The sequence below is a fragment of the Macaca fascicularis genome, chromosome 7 (genome assembly GCF_037993035.2).
Source record: "Macaca fascicularis isolate 582-1 chromosome 7, T2T-MFA8v1.1".
In the NCBI taxonomy this organism is placed as follows: Eukaryota; Metazoa; Chordata; class Mammalia; order Primates; family Cercopithecidae; genus Macaca; species Macaca fascicularis.
The window spans coordinates 168,870,400-168,882,482 of record NC_088381.1 but is presented as its reverse complement, the minus strand read 5'-3'; the positions used below and the strand labels follow the sequence as shown (position 1 = coordinate 168,882,482).

Sequence of the window (12,083 nt, the reverse complement as noted above, 5' to 3'; positions counted from 1 at the left end):
AGAACTAAGAAATAGCACACTCAAGTTCAGACAACCAGTGATGACCGGATTTGTTACCATTTCTCCCAGTTTTATCTCAATCTGGAATCAGGTTTGTCCCCTCTAGGACTCTAGAAACTGCAAATGATGGTTTCTTATTCTCAGCCCTGAAGCCACCAATGACTGAGATGTTGAACAAGAGCTTCCTGGCGCTGTGTCCCATGTCCTGGGCTATTTTAGGTGTCAGGAATTCATGCACATTTAGCATGTGGCCAGGACTACTGGAGTATCCCTTCTGCCCTGCCTGTGCTCCTCAGCCCACCCCAAGACCCTCTTCCATTCCCTGCTGGGAGGCAGATGGAGGACAGGGTCTTACCCGTGAACTCCTGCCCCTGAAGAAACTCTGATGGCTTGAAGCCCAGGTCCTGTGGACACTTTCTGACCTTCTGTCCATGCCCGTAACCTCTGGACCACCCTGAAAGTTTTCTCTAAAGTGGTTGCCTCTGTTAGACCATAGAAGCTGGCCAACTAGCTGATCCCCTGTCTGGAAATGGCTGTAACCTGCCTTCCTGCAACAATTTGTACAAATATCATCAATCTGCAGTTTCTTAACAGGATCTCATTTGTCCTGGTTCTCAGGCAGGGGCGGTAGGAGCCAGCGGCAGGGCCTTGGCCTGCAGGGCCGTGTGCGTATCAGCAGCCAGCAGCCGTGTGCAGACTGTCTTGACATGCATCATCCTGAAAGCTTTTAGCCACTCGTGGGAAGAGAATGCCAAGGGCCAGAGGAGACAGCTTGTGCCCACAGTCTTTGAATTCAGGTCTGTCTTTGTCTGAAATTCATAGCATATCTTTTTGGGGGGTTCAGAAATGTTCACCTTTCAAATCCTATGCCAAGGCTACCTCCCTAGCAGACAGTCAAGGTGGCACCAACATGAAGTCAAGGGTGGCACCAACATGAAGTGCCATGTCCCAAGCTATGTTCAGGACCTGATTTGGTTACAGGCATTTGAACACTTCCAACAGGTGGTAGGACCCCCCAAATGTCCCCGAGTCACAAGTGGAGCAGGCGCCACTGGGAGGAGGACAGAGCCAGTGCAGACCGGAATGTGTAAGTACCTGGAGTCTGGTTTCAGCTCTGCCTCCCTCTGGGACCTACATTTATTGGTCTTTTTGTTCATAACTGACCAGTACCAGGCTCAACAGCAACTCTGGTTTTTGCAGACTTCTTCCCATTCTTCAACCAGAAGTTTCAGGGGTACAAGAGACCTTTAGGAGAAGTTTCCTGAGCCCCGTGGTCTCTGGAGGTTTTCTTTCCATTTGGAACAGTCTTTGAAGTCTGAACAATTCTCCTGGAGGGCTGCGGGCCTGGAAGTCAAAGCATTTCAGGGATTTGAGACCAAGCGTGGAAGGGAAGGCCACTCAGTCTTGCCTGAGCTCACAGCCCCTTCATCCATCTGGGATGAGGGCCTCCTCTGGGTGCAGGCCACTCAGGCCCCCGACACCACCCTGCAGAAGTCCTCAGTGGCCACAGCTTTCTGAAGCTGTGCTCATCCTCACTACAGAGCCATCTACATTCCAACCTGCCCTTACATTTGAGGAGATGGCCTAATCCTGGATGTGCACCCCAATCCCTACTTAAGAGGCATCTGAATTCATCAGCTCCAGATATCCCTTGGACTTTAAAGCTATCCTCTGGATTCCACGGGGCAGCCAAGAGGTTAGGGTGATGTAACATCTTGATGAGTTGAGAGCGGCGGCCATCCCGGATCAAGTGATGCTTTCCTGGATCCAGGGACAGATTTTAGGCAGAGACCCACAGTACAGACATTCTCAACCTTGCCCTGCCCTGTGCTAGGTAAGGACGGGGCTATGCCCTCCCTCCAGTGACCTGAGACATGCACAGAGCTCTGGACAGGAAGTCCTCCCCAAAACCCTCTCTCTTTCAGGCTGCTGGTCTCCCAACACCGTCATAGGAGGGCAGCTCTGTGTGCGAAAATACACGAACACCAAGGTGCTGCTTCATCTATGGGTTTTAAAGAGAATTTCAATTTGATTTATCTTCCAATACAGGGAACTTGGCAAGATCTGCTTGTTCCAGGAGCGGGAGAGCCTCAGAGCAGGGTCTGGGCGGCCCTGCATGGGGAGAGTCAGAGGACAGCGGGAGGCAGTCGGCTGGGGAGGCCTCTCCCCACAGATGGCAGGAAATGGGGCCGGGCCGCCCTGCAGGATTGGCCCAGGCCTTGAGGCCATAGGGGGGCCCCACCTCCAGACGTGCCTGGCCTGGGTTTCCCGGCCTTTCGCGCTGGAAGGCCACACAAAGATGGCATTCATGGTGAGGCCTTAAATTCTCTCCGGAATGAGGCAGGGTTTAAATAAATACATAAGAAGGTTGGATCCTGGGCCAGACTGAGCTTGCACAGGGCGGTGGGTGCTGTGAAGGCCGAGAGAGAGAGAGGGTGCCCCTCCCATGCACACCCAACTTTGTGCAAAATTAGTAAAAAATGTTTCTTCCGTGTCAATTAATGGGGAACTCCCGTGCACCCCCATTCAGTGACAGTCGTGCAGGATTTGTGTTTGGGGACAGCTCTAGGGGCCGACCATTTACTGCGTGTTTTCCACAGGTCAGGCACTGACTGGATGTCACTCAAGACTATAAGGTGGGTAGTAGGTCCTGGGATTCACCTGTTTATTCCTTTACAAAGAGTGACTGGGCTGAGAGCACTATTAGGTACTGGGGTTGCCGGGGTGAAGGGACTCCGAGACGCACTCTGCTCTCATTCAAGTCACAGTGGGGACAAACAATTAGCAAAGGAGATGCCGAGAGTCAGCCCCAGAGCCTAGCTCATGCGGGCCTTGGGGTGAGTGAAACAGGTTCTCAGCTCTGCTTTGCAGATGGGGAAACTGAGGCAGAGACTTGCATTAGGAAACGGAAGCTAAGTGCTGCGCCCTGAAGGAGGTGCATTCTTGAGGCTTGCGGGACTGCCGGAGGGGTGCTGAACCCTCCGCTGTCAATGCAGGCACTGCCTTGGGACCTTCACCCCGCTGAGCCAGCCCAAAACTGCAGGAAAGGGGTTAGAATGACCTTTGACTTTTGAATGGCGTAGTCCAGGACCGGGCGCCCAGTGACTTTGCTTGAAGCAGAGTCTGTAGTTTTAAAGGCTCTGAGGATGGCAAGAGAGTAAAGATGGTGGGCCGGGCCCGCAGGAGGCTCGCCATACCAGCTCCCTCTCCTAGGGCCTGGGGGAATCTTTGTGATGGGGTCTGGCAGCTGAAGAATTGCAAACATTCTTCCTGTCTCCCTTGATGGTTCTGAGTTCCAAAAGCCATACGCTTCCAAAGAGGGAGGTTTTGGAAAAGCTAGGACGCTCTGCAATCCTGCCACCCAGAAGGGCATGCCTCAGGGATGGGGAAGAAATGTGGGGGAAAGTTCTGGTCTCTCTTTTTGGGAGGGTTAGCAGCTTTTCCCTTGGAAATGGGGTTTTGTTGATGAGCCTCCATCTCCCAAAACCTCAGGCACTTTAGTTACCTCACTTGGAAGGGGTCTTTTAAGAAATACATAAACCCCCCAGTGGGGTCAACTCCGTCCAATGGGTTGATAAATGAGAAGTCAGATGAGCCAGGCAGGACCCTCTGACAGACAGATGGGGGGTCACAGCCACCCCAAGAATTATTACACCACAGAGCAGGGCTCCGCTCCCCAAAGAACCTCAAAGGGTCACGGAGAAGGAAAGACACAGCCTACCTCCCTCTGCGTCCGATATTATGTTCAAAAAACTTGTGTGGGCTTTGCTTCCTGTGCCATTCGGCAGCCTCGCTAGTTTTAGTATAATTTTTAAAAATCACATACCATTATTGAGGGTGCAGATTGGTGTAACCTTTTTAGATGCAACATTTCAAATGCCCTTTTTCTGAGTTCTGCTAAAATGGATGAGGTGTTTGGGGCTTTTTTCTTCCAGCACTATTTGTAATTATAAAAAATTGCAGTGACCTCTGTGTCCATCATTAGAGAAATGGCTGGATGAACCATGGTGACACCCATTTAAGGAACACTATTCACTCTCCTGCTGATAGACAGGGAGAAGTGGAACGGCGTGTATGGGCACGGGGAGGAGTGAGCGCATCGTCAAAAGCAAAGGCAAGTTGAAGAACCGTGTGTGTGTAGGGGGGACGATCCCATCTGTTTAAAAAAATGTGCATATGTACATATTTATTTAAATGGCTGTATATGCCTAAAAATATTTAGAAGGAGCCACAGCAACCAGTTAACAGTGATTATTTTGGTGGGGAGCATACATTCTTCTGTATTTGAATCTGTGACAAGAAGTCACTTCTGTCACATAAAAAACAAAGATTTACAACAAATTCCTTACCTTTGGATAAAATCATGGGTCTGGGGAAGCACATCCTATCTACCCTGTGGCTCCAGTCTCATGCCCAGGGCCACTGCCACTGGATGTTTGGAGGTCCCCCACCCACATCCCCGGCACGCAGGACACAGACTCGGGGCTCGGCGGCCCCTCTCCGGGCTGGCTGGGCACCAGGGAGGACATCATCCAGTGACAGCTTCTGGTTAGATTGGCCGAGCTCCTCCCTTCTTTGGAAGTGGGTGGACAGCAGGGCCAGATGCCTCCGAATGTCCCCCCGGAGGGATAATGGACCCCATTGTCTGGGGAGAGGAGGATGCACGCCCTCTCCTGTTTCCTCTCATCCCACGATCCAGAGCAGTGTCCAGTTGTGACCGAGACACGGACTTGAAGGAGGGCACATTTTCTTTGGTCTCCTCCCACCTCCGTCTTAAGAAATTCATATTCAGCCACCTCTAAATTTTGCCAAAAAAGCGAGGGGAAGTTGTACCAACATACTCCCTGCACTGCACAATGGCCGAGACCAGCGGGGGATTAGAACCTTGGCACTATGGAGCCAGGACACTGGGCACCTTAGGCCCAGGTGGCTGAGAAGGGACCTGAGTTCCAAGTGACTTCAGCTACAGGGACTTGGCACAGCCCTGTGCTCCAATGGACGGGGCACGCCAGTGCTGGGATCATAGGGCTGGCAAATGTGCCAGATGAGAAGGCAAGAACGGGAAGAACAAGGGAATGAAAGGCCCAGGAGCGCCAGGGACTCGCCGTGCTCCAAGGAAAGGTCAGGAGGAGGTTGAGGAAGGTCCCGGGGCCGTGTATCCAGTAGCTGAAGACTTCACTGCTCATTCACCACTCCATCCTCCTCCATCATGGCTGAGGCCCCCCACCCACATGCCAATGGGGGGCCTGTTGGCTCATTTTAGTCTGCTCCACTTAGAAGAGCAAAAGACCTTGCCATCCATGTGCTCACGACTGCCTCATTTTCTAGAGGAAAAAGAAAAAGAACCGGCGAGAAACAAAATGGGCTCATTGTGGTTGTCTGTGTGGCTGGTCAGCTGGGAAAAGCCGAAGGCCAAAGCCAGGGACCCTGGCAATTGCAACAGTTAAGGGGATACAGGGCACAGTGCCCAGGGACATGAAGTAGAGGGACAGCAAGGAGACTGCTGGGCAGGGTCAGGAGGGAGGGAGTTCCAAGGATGTGGAGGGGCCAGAGGGGCTGCGGCGAACAAGGCTGCAGACTCTGCAGTGAGATGAGGACAGAGTGCCCCTTGGATTGGTCACGGGGAGTGAGAATACCGTGCCGTGGGATTCTGCAGGGGAGCAGAAGGCAGGGGGAGAAGTGCATTTGGTATGAAGTAGAGTTGGGGCAGTGGAGGCCCACTTGAGAGACGAGGCTGGGAGGGGCAGCCTGAGTCACTCCAGGGTGCTTGCATGCCAGCAGGGGAGGGTCTCAAGTGTGTCTGCAGACCAAGAAGAGGAGCCGCCAGATGGGCAGGGAATGGGGAGAGTAGAAACAAAGAGACAAGTGCTCTCCACACCCACCGGCAGATGTGCTGGGAGCCAGCGGGGCAGAAGGTGTTGGGGTTTGCCATTTCCACATGACAGTCCCCCCGTGGTATGACTCCATGAATGGGGTTGAGGAGGCATGGAGACAGAGGTTACTGAACTCAAGGAGACCAAGAAACAGTGAGGAGACAGACAGAAAGAGACTCTGCAGTGTGACAATAAGGCTGGTATGTCCCATTGTGTAGTTGCACATTACACCACTCACAGCAAAGTCTGAATTGTGCAGTGCACAACATGCACAACTGTACTTGCTGGCCCTTTCAGGAGCTGGATGTGCCATCCACGTGGTTGTGAATCCCCTGGCATGATGGCTGCGCATTGAGAGAGCAGGATTGTAAGCCAGGCACCTGAATGCTGCTGTGTACACAGAAAGGTGGCTCCAGGGAATAAATAAGGAGCATCAGGGCTGGTGGACAGGTCTGGGAACACCAGCTGCTCCAGCCAGAGGCAAGCAAGGGAGGTGAGAACAAGGACAACCTCCCCAGAGGGAACCAAAAATCCCAGTGACAAAAGCAGTTTACACCCAGGGCCGAACACAGCGCTGTACACAACAATGACAACCCCCATTTGACAGACAAGGAGACTCTAAGGCTCCATGAGATTAAACACTTGCCCAAGGCCACAGAAATAATCACAGTTGGAGGCAGAATTGGGATTCGGGACTAGAACAGGATGGTCCAGTGGTCAGGGGCTAGCATCCTTCCAGACCTCAGCCCATTTGCACGTGTCCACACTCGGTGCCTGGCCCGCACGTAGCCCCTGGGCCTGGATGAGGCCTGCCTGAGATATCTAGCGAGAACAGAGAAATCAAGTCAGCCTTAATTAAGTCACACACAGGGACGGGGGGCCCAGAGGGGCCACCACCTGCCCGCAGCCCTCATTGTGTACAGTTAATCCTGTCCAGGTGTCTGCTGGCAGCCCCTGATCAATTAGTCACTGCGATTGAAGCTGAGTGTAATTAATTATTCAATTTTGAGCTGTTCCAGCTTAATGCATCTGAAATGACATCATGCAGCCTGGGCGTTCTGCAGGCGGGGGACAAAAGGCAAACAGGTCTGAACAAAGCCCCGGTGCACCTGACCCTCTCAGTCGGCACTAATCCTCGACCGCCCAGAGCGAACCCGCTCACCTCACGCCGTCGCCATCGAAAAACCCCTCCCCAGCAGGTGTGCAGCCCCGCGAGTGGGGGCCGCCAGCTGGCCCGCTCCGGGAGCCTCGACCTCCCAATCAATGGACCCTAATTCATGGGTCGCCACCCCAGTTCCTCTCCTCAACTACACTCTCAACCCTGCTCTGCTGTCCCTCCCCAAGAGCCCGAAATGATAGCCCTGGCTCAGCTTGGAGGAATGGCACAGGCCTTTCTACTGTGGTCGCTGCTCTGCCCCAACCCCAGGCATGGTGGATAGACTGGGGCTTCCTGGGGCCTTCTCTCCCACACGGAGACTTCACCTTGGGGTGCAGGCAGGGGCATGGGCAGGCCGGAGGCCCACCTCCTTGAGTCTTTCAAGGGGAAGTAGTGGGAATAGAAGGTCCTTAATTCACCTTGATCTGTGCTGCTGAGCCCAGAGAGCGTCTGGGGGCTCTCCTTCCCCCACTCTTCCTGTCCTCCTCTGCTGTGGCCTGGCTCCACCCTCTCTCTCACCTCCCCAACTGGACCCCAGTTCAGGTGTCTGCCCAAAGTGACAGCATTCCCTCCTGAACCATCCATGGTTCCCTGTTACCTCACTCCCATGCAAAGCCTCAGCCCTGCTGTGAGGCCCCAGGGCCTCCACCCTGCCTTTCTCCTGACCCTCTTTCTCCCCGATCCTGCCTCATACAGGCTCCATTCCCTCCATGCCAGTCCCTGGCCTTTGAGGCTTAAAATGGCCCTTCCAGGCCTCAGTGGCCCAGCTCTCCCATCTCCACAAACCCCTATCCTGCCCCTCACTTTCCTTGTAAACCTGTCTGTCCCTCCCGTGGGGCCTGCAGCCCCCGGGTGCCCACAGCACTGAGCACTGCCCTGATGCTCCCCTTATCTCAATGCATCTGAAACGAAGCGTGTGTTTGCATAACGGCTACAGCTTGCGCAGGAGCGGGGGCAGCTGCCTCTCCCTCCGCAGTGTATGGGGCACCCAGCACGGCGCTTAGCACATAATGGGCCCTCCAGCAATGTTTGTTGAATTCATGAAGGAAAAAAATGATTAAATCAGCCAAATTGAACTCATTATCTCCCCCTTCCTCCATGCCCTAGGGGGAAGCCCTGGACCCTGCATCTGGGATAATGGTGTCATTAGCAGCCTCACAGCCCTCCCAGCTGTAACTGGGCCATTTCCACCCTCTCATCTCCTTGCTGCCCACAGCCAACGAGTTACCAGGCCAGCTCAGAAAAAGACCCCCATTCCTGTGTCACATCCCCACCCATCTCCCTGGCCTCGTCCAAGCCTCATTGTCTCTTACCAGGGCCTCACCCCCACCAGGGGACCCTGCCTCCAGCATCATTCCTGCAGCCCACCCTCCAAGTAGGCCCCTAAATGGGCTTTCTGAAATGCGAACTTGGGCATGAACTTCTGGCTTGAAGATGCTCAGGTGACCCAGCAATTCCACTTCCAGGAATACACCCAAAAGGGCTGAAAGCAGAGACTTGCACAGATATTTGCACACCCGTGTCACAGCGGCAGATTCACAATAGCCCAGACGTAAAATCAAACCTCGTCCACCCACAGACAAACAAAATGTGGGAAATCCATACAAGGGAATGTAGTTCAGCCTTAAAGCGGAAGAAAATGTGGACACATGCCACTTCATGCTACTTCATGGATGAGCGGTTTTTTGTTTGTTTGTTTGTTTGTTTGTTTGTTGAGTTGGGGTCTCACTCGGTCACCCAGGCTGAAGGGCAGTGGTGTGATCAAGGCTCACTGCAGCCTCCACCTCCTGGGCTCAAGCAATCCTCCTGCCTCAGCCTCTGAGTAGCTGGGGCCACAGGCATGCACCACCACACCTGGGAAACTTTATGGATGAACCACGAGGACACAATGTAGGGTGAAATAAGCCAGTCACAAAAGGCCAAACGCTGTAAGATTCCACTTATATGAGGGACCTGGAGTAGTCACATTCACAGAGACAAAAAGCTGAATGGTGCTTCCCAGGGGCTGGGAGAGGAGGGGTGTTCAATGGGGACAGAGTTTCTGTTTGGGATAATGAAAGAGTTTTGAAGACAAATGGTGGTGATAGTTGGTGCAACAATGTGAATATACTTAGCGCCACTGAGCTGTACACTTAAAAATGGTCAGAATGGCAAATTTTCTATTATGTAGATTTTACGACTATTTTTTAAAATCCTAAAAGAACGCTGGGTGCCGTGGCTCATGCCTGTAATCCCAGCACTTTGGGAAGCTGAGGCAGGCAGATCACCTGAGGTCAGGAGTTCGAGACCAGCCTGGCCAACAAGGCAAAACTCCATCTCTACTAAAAATACCAAAATTAGCCAGGTATGGTGGCGGGTGCCTGTAATCCCAGCTACTTGGGAAGCTGAGACAGGAGAATCGCTTGAACCCAGGAGGTGGAGGTTGCAGTGAGCTGAGATTGCGCCACTGCACTCCAGCCTGGGCGACAGAGCAAGACTCCTTCTAAAAATAAATAAATAAAATAAATAAAATCCTAAAAGAAAAGAAGTTCAATGGGCTCCAAACACCCTCAGCACTCCCCCACAGCCCTCCTTGGAGGCCTTGTCCTGCAGGGGTTCTATGTGCCACCGACCCCCTCCACCCCCAGCCTCACACCCTCCCCTCTGGGTGCAGCCTCCCCCCTCAAGGTCCCTGTTGCTGCCCAATTTGCTCTCTGGTCCCCACCCATTCTTGCCTGCTCAGCACCTTTCCAGGGTTGGAACCCGTTCTGTCTTTTCCTGCACAGGCCTGGAGACACCTGGCAACAGGACAACACTCTAAATATCTGGTGAACTAATGAAGGAAGGAAGGCATGCTTGGGTCTTCGCTGGCCCCTGCCACTGCAACTTCCATGTGGTCTTCCCTGTTTCTGTTACTTCAGCCCCCCAAGAATTTGCCATCTCTACCCCACTGAATATCCCAAGGGGAGGGGGCAGGTGCAACCCCAGAGGGGAGACTAGACCCCATGGAGGTCCTCTGAGAAGTGCCCCCACCAGGGCCATGTGCTCTGGGCAGTGGGAGAGCAGCCCGGAGCTCTGGTAGTAAGTCCTGAGGGGCAGCACTCCCATGCCTGGGCCACACATGAACACACGAATCAGTAGGTCCCTGATTCTTGGGATCTCTCGTGTCATCAAGAACAGGACGCATGTGCTAGATTGGTGGCACCCCGTGTTCCTGACCTTCCACTTGTTTGTTAGGCCTTTGAGGTTGGATGGACTGAGCCTCAGTTTCACCCTTTATAAAACTGGATCCCCATTGACAACCCATACATCCATCGGGGGGAGACAGGAGAAATGCACCCTGGCATGGTCCCACGGCAGGTCACCATGGAGTGACGAGGTTGAGGGCACCGCATCCACTCCCTGACAACACGACTGCACTTATAGCAGGAATATGCACAAGCAGAGCCCAGCCGTGGATCTGACTGGTTCAGCATCAGACATCAGAATGGGGGTCACCCTCGTGGTAGGGTGGCAGTGATGGAAGGAACAGGAGGGAGCTGCCAGGTGCTGGGGTCCCCGGTGTCTGCATCAGGGTGCACGGCACGGGTGTGCTTATTTTGTGACAGCTCACCAGTCGGTGCCTTTCTAATATGTGTGCTTTTCCGTATGTCTATTATGCCTCAATAAAAGAAGAAAGAAAACAGGAGACGAGAAGAGAAAACCCACTGAAACACACAGCAGCCCATCCGAAAGGGTCTGGCTGAGGATGAGGACAGGCAGGCTGCTCCCAGGAGGAGTCGTGAGGAGCAGCAGGAGAAGATGCTGGAAGGTGGTCATGTGGCCTTCTGCAGAGTGGTGCCTTCTTGCTGGAAATGCCCCTGATGCAATGAGTACTTTTTGAGCCCAGAATCTCTGACTTCCAAAGGAAAGCCTAGGGAGGACTTGGGTGGGGCTGTGGAGGGGCTGGCCACTGCTCCTTTGGAGAGGCAACTTGGGAGGGAGGGTGACTGCCCTGGCAATGGCGCCCAGAGCAGCACAATGCAGGGAGTGACCCTGGCAACGGCGCCCAGGGCGGCACAGTGTAGGGAGTGAGCACAGCCCGGAGCAGGCCTCGAGTGGGACGGCACAAGGGGAACTTGAGGCCACCAGAGGCAAAGGTCGGGGTAAAGAAGGAACGGTGCAAACTTACCAAATGGAAACCTCCTCTTGGCATCAAGACCTGCAGCTCCGGGCTCCGTCGGGAGGGACATTTTGGTGTGGTCCAGCCTCATTCCCTCCATGTGTGGTATAGTGAGGACAGGCTCCTTGCCTGGGACCCCTGAATATGGAAGCAGGGGGAGTGCATCCACCCTTCATGGGCAGACTCCGCTGCTCAGCATCTGGAGTGCCTGGTGCTGGGTGAGCTGCTCAAGGCAGCCCATGGTGACGGGGCTGGGCTGGCAGGACTCCCCACGCGGCCATGTCTAATAGCCGTTGCGGCCTAGCTGATTAGCACGGTAACCACCAGCCTCAGGAAGGAGGTGGACCTCAGAGTGCCAGGAATTAAGCCGAGACTTTGCAAGTTCATGCCTTTGCCTGCCCCAGCTAGCAACATGGACGCCAAGGGCAGAACCCGGTCTCATCCGACTTGGCTGAGCATCTGTTGACCAACATGGGGTCATTAAAAGGCACAAGACCCTCTCGGGTGGGTTCCTGCTCTGGCCATCTCAGGGGGGACCAGGACCCCATTTCCCCCAGAAACAAGCCGGAAGCGAGCAGCGGAGCCACTGTGCTGCGCAGGGCCACACCCTCCCATGGCGGGGGGAACACGAAGCCCCGGGCTTTCTAAGAAAGGATTTTGGCCAACGCCTGTGGCAACAGCATGACCACATGGCTTGGCCACAACCGAGTGTGTCTGTGTGGATTCTCCAGGAATCGTCTCTCTCGGAGATTGTGGTAGGAGAGGGAGGGAGGAGCGGGAGGCCTGACTCCCTGTGTTCCAAGGGGAGCTGTGGACGTCCATGCGGGTTGAGAAGACAGGACCAATCTTTTTATTTACTGCTTTTGATACAGAAACATGCGCAGCACATACACAGGTAGGGAGAAGGAGGAAT

At 54.0% G+C, this 12,083-nt stretch overlaps 1 long non-coding RNA gene across 1 annotated transcript in view; it reads right to left on the bottom strand.

Annotated features, from left to right (window-relative positions):
* The window catches only part of LOC135964451 (uncharacterized), a 36,832-nt gene extending 25,033 nt beyond the window's left edge, over positions 1 to 11,799 (bottom strand). Inside the window, exon 1 of the long non-coding RNA XR_010576891.2 lies at positions 11,180 to 11,799. This is a non-coding gene — a long non-coding RNA (uncharacterized lncRNA). The remainder of the gene's footprint in view (positions 1 to 11,179) is intronic.
* Between the last annotated feature and the right edge of the window lie 284 nt (positions 11,800 to 12,083).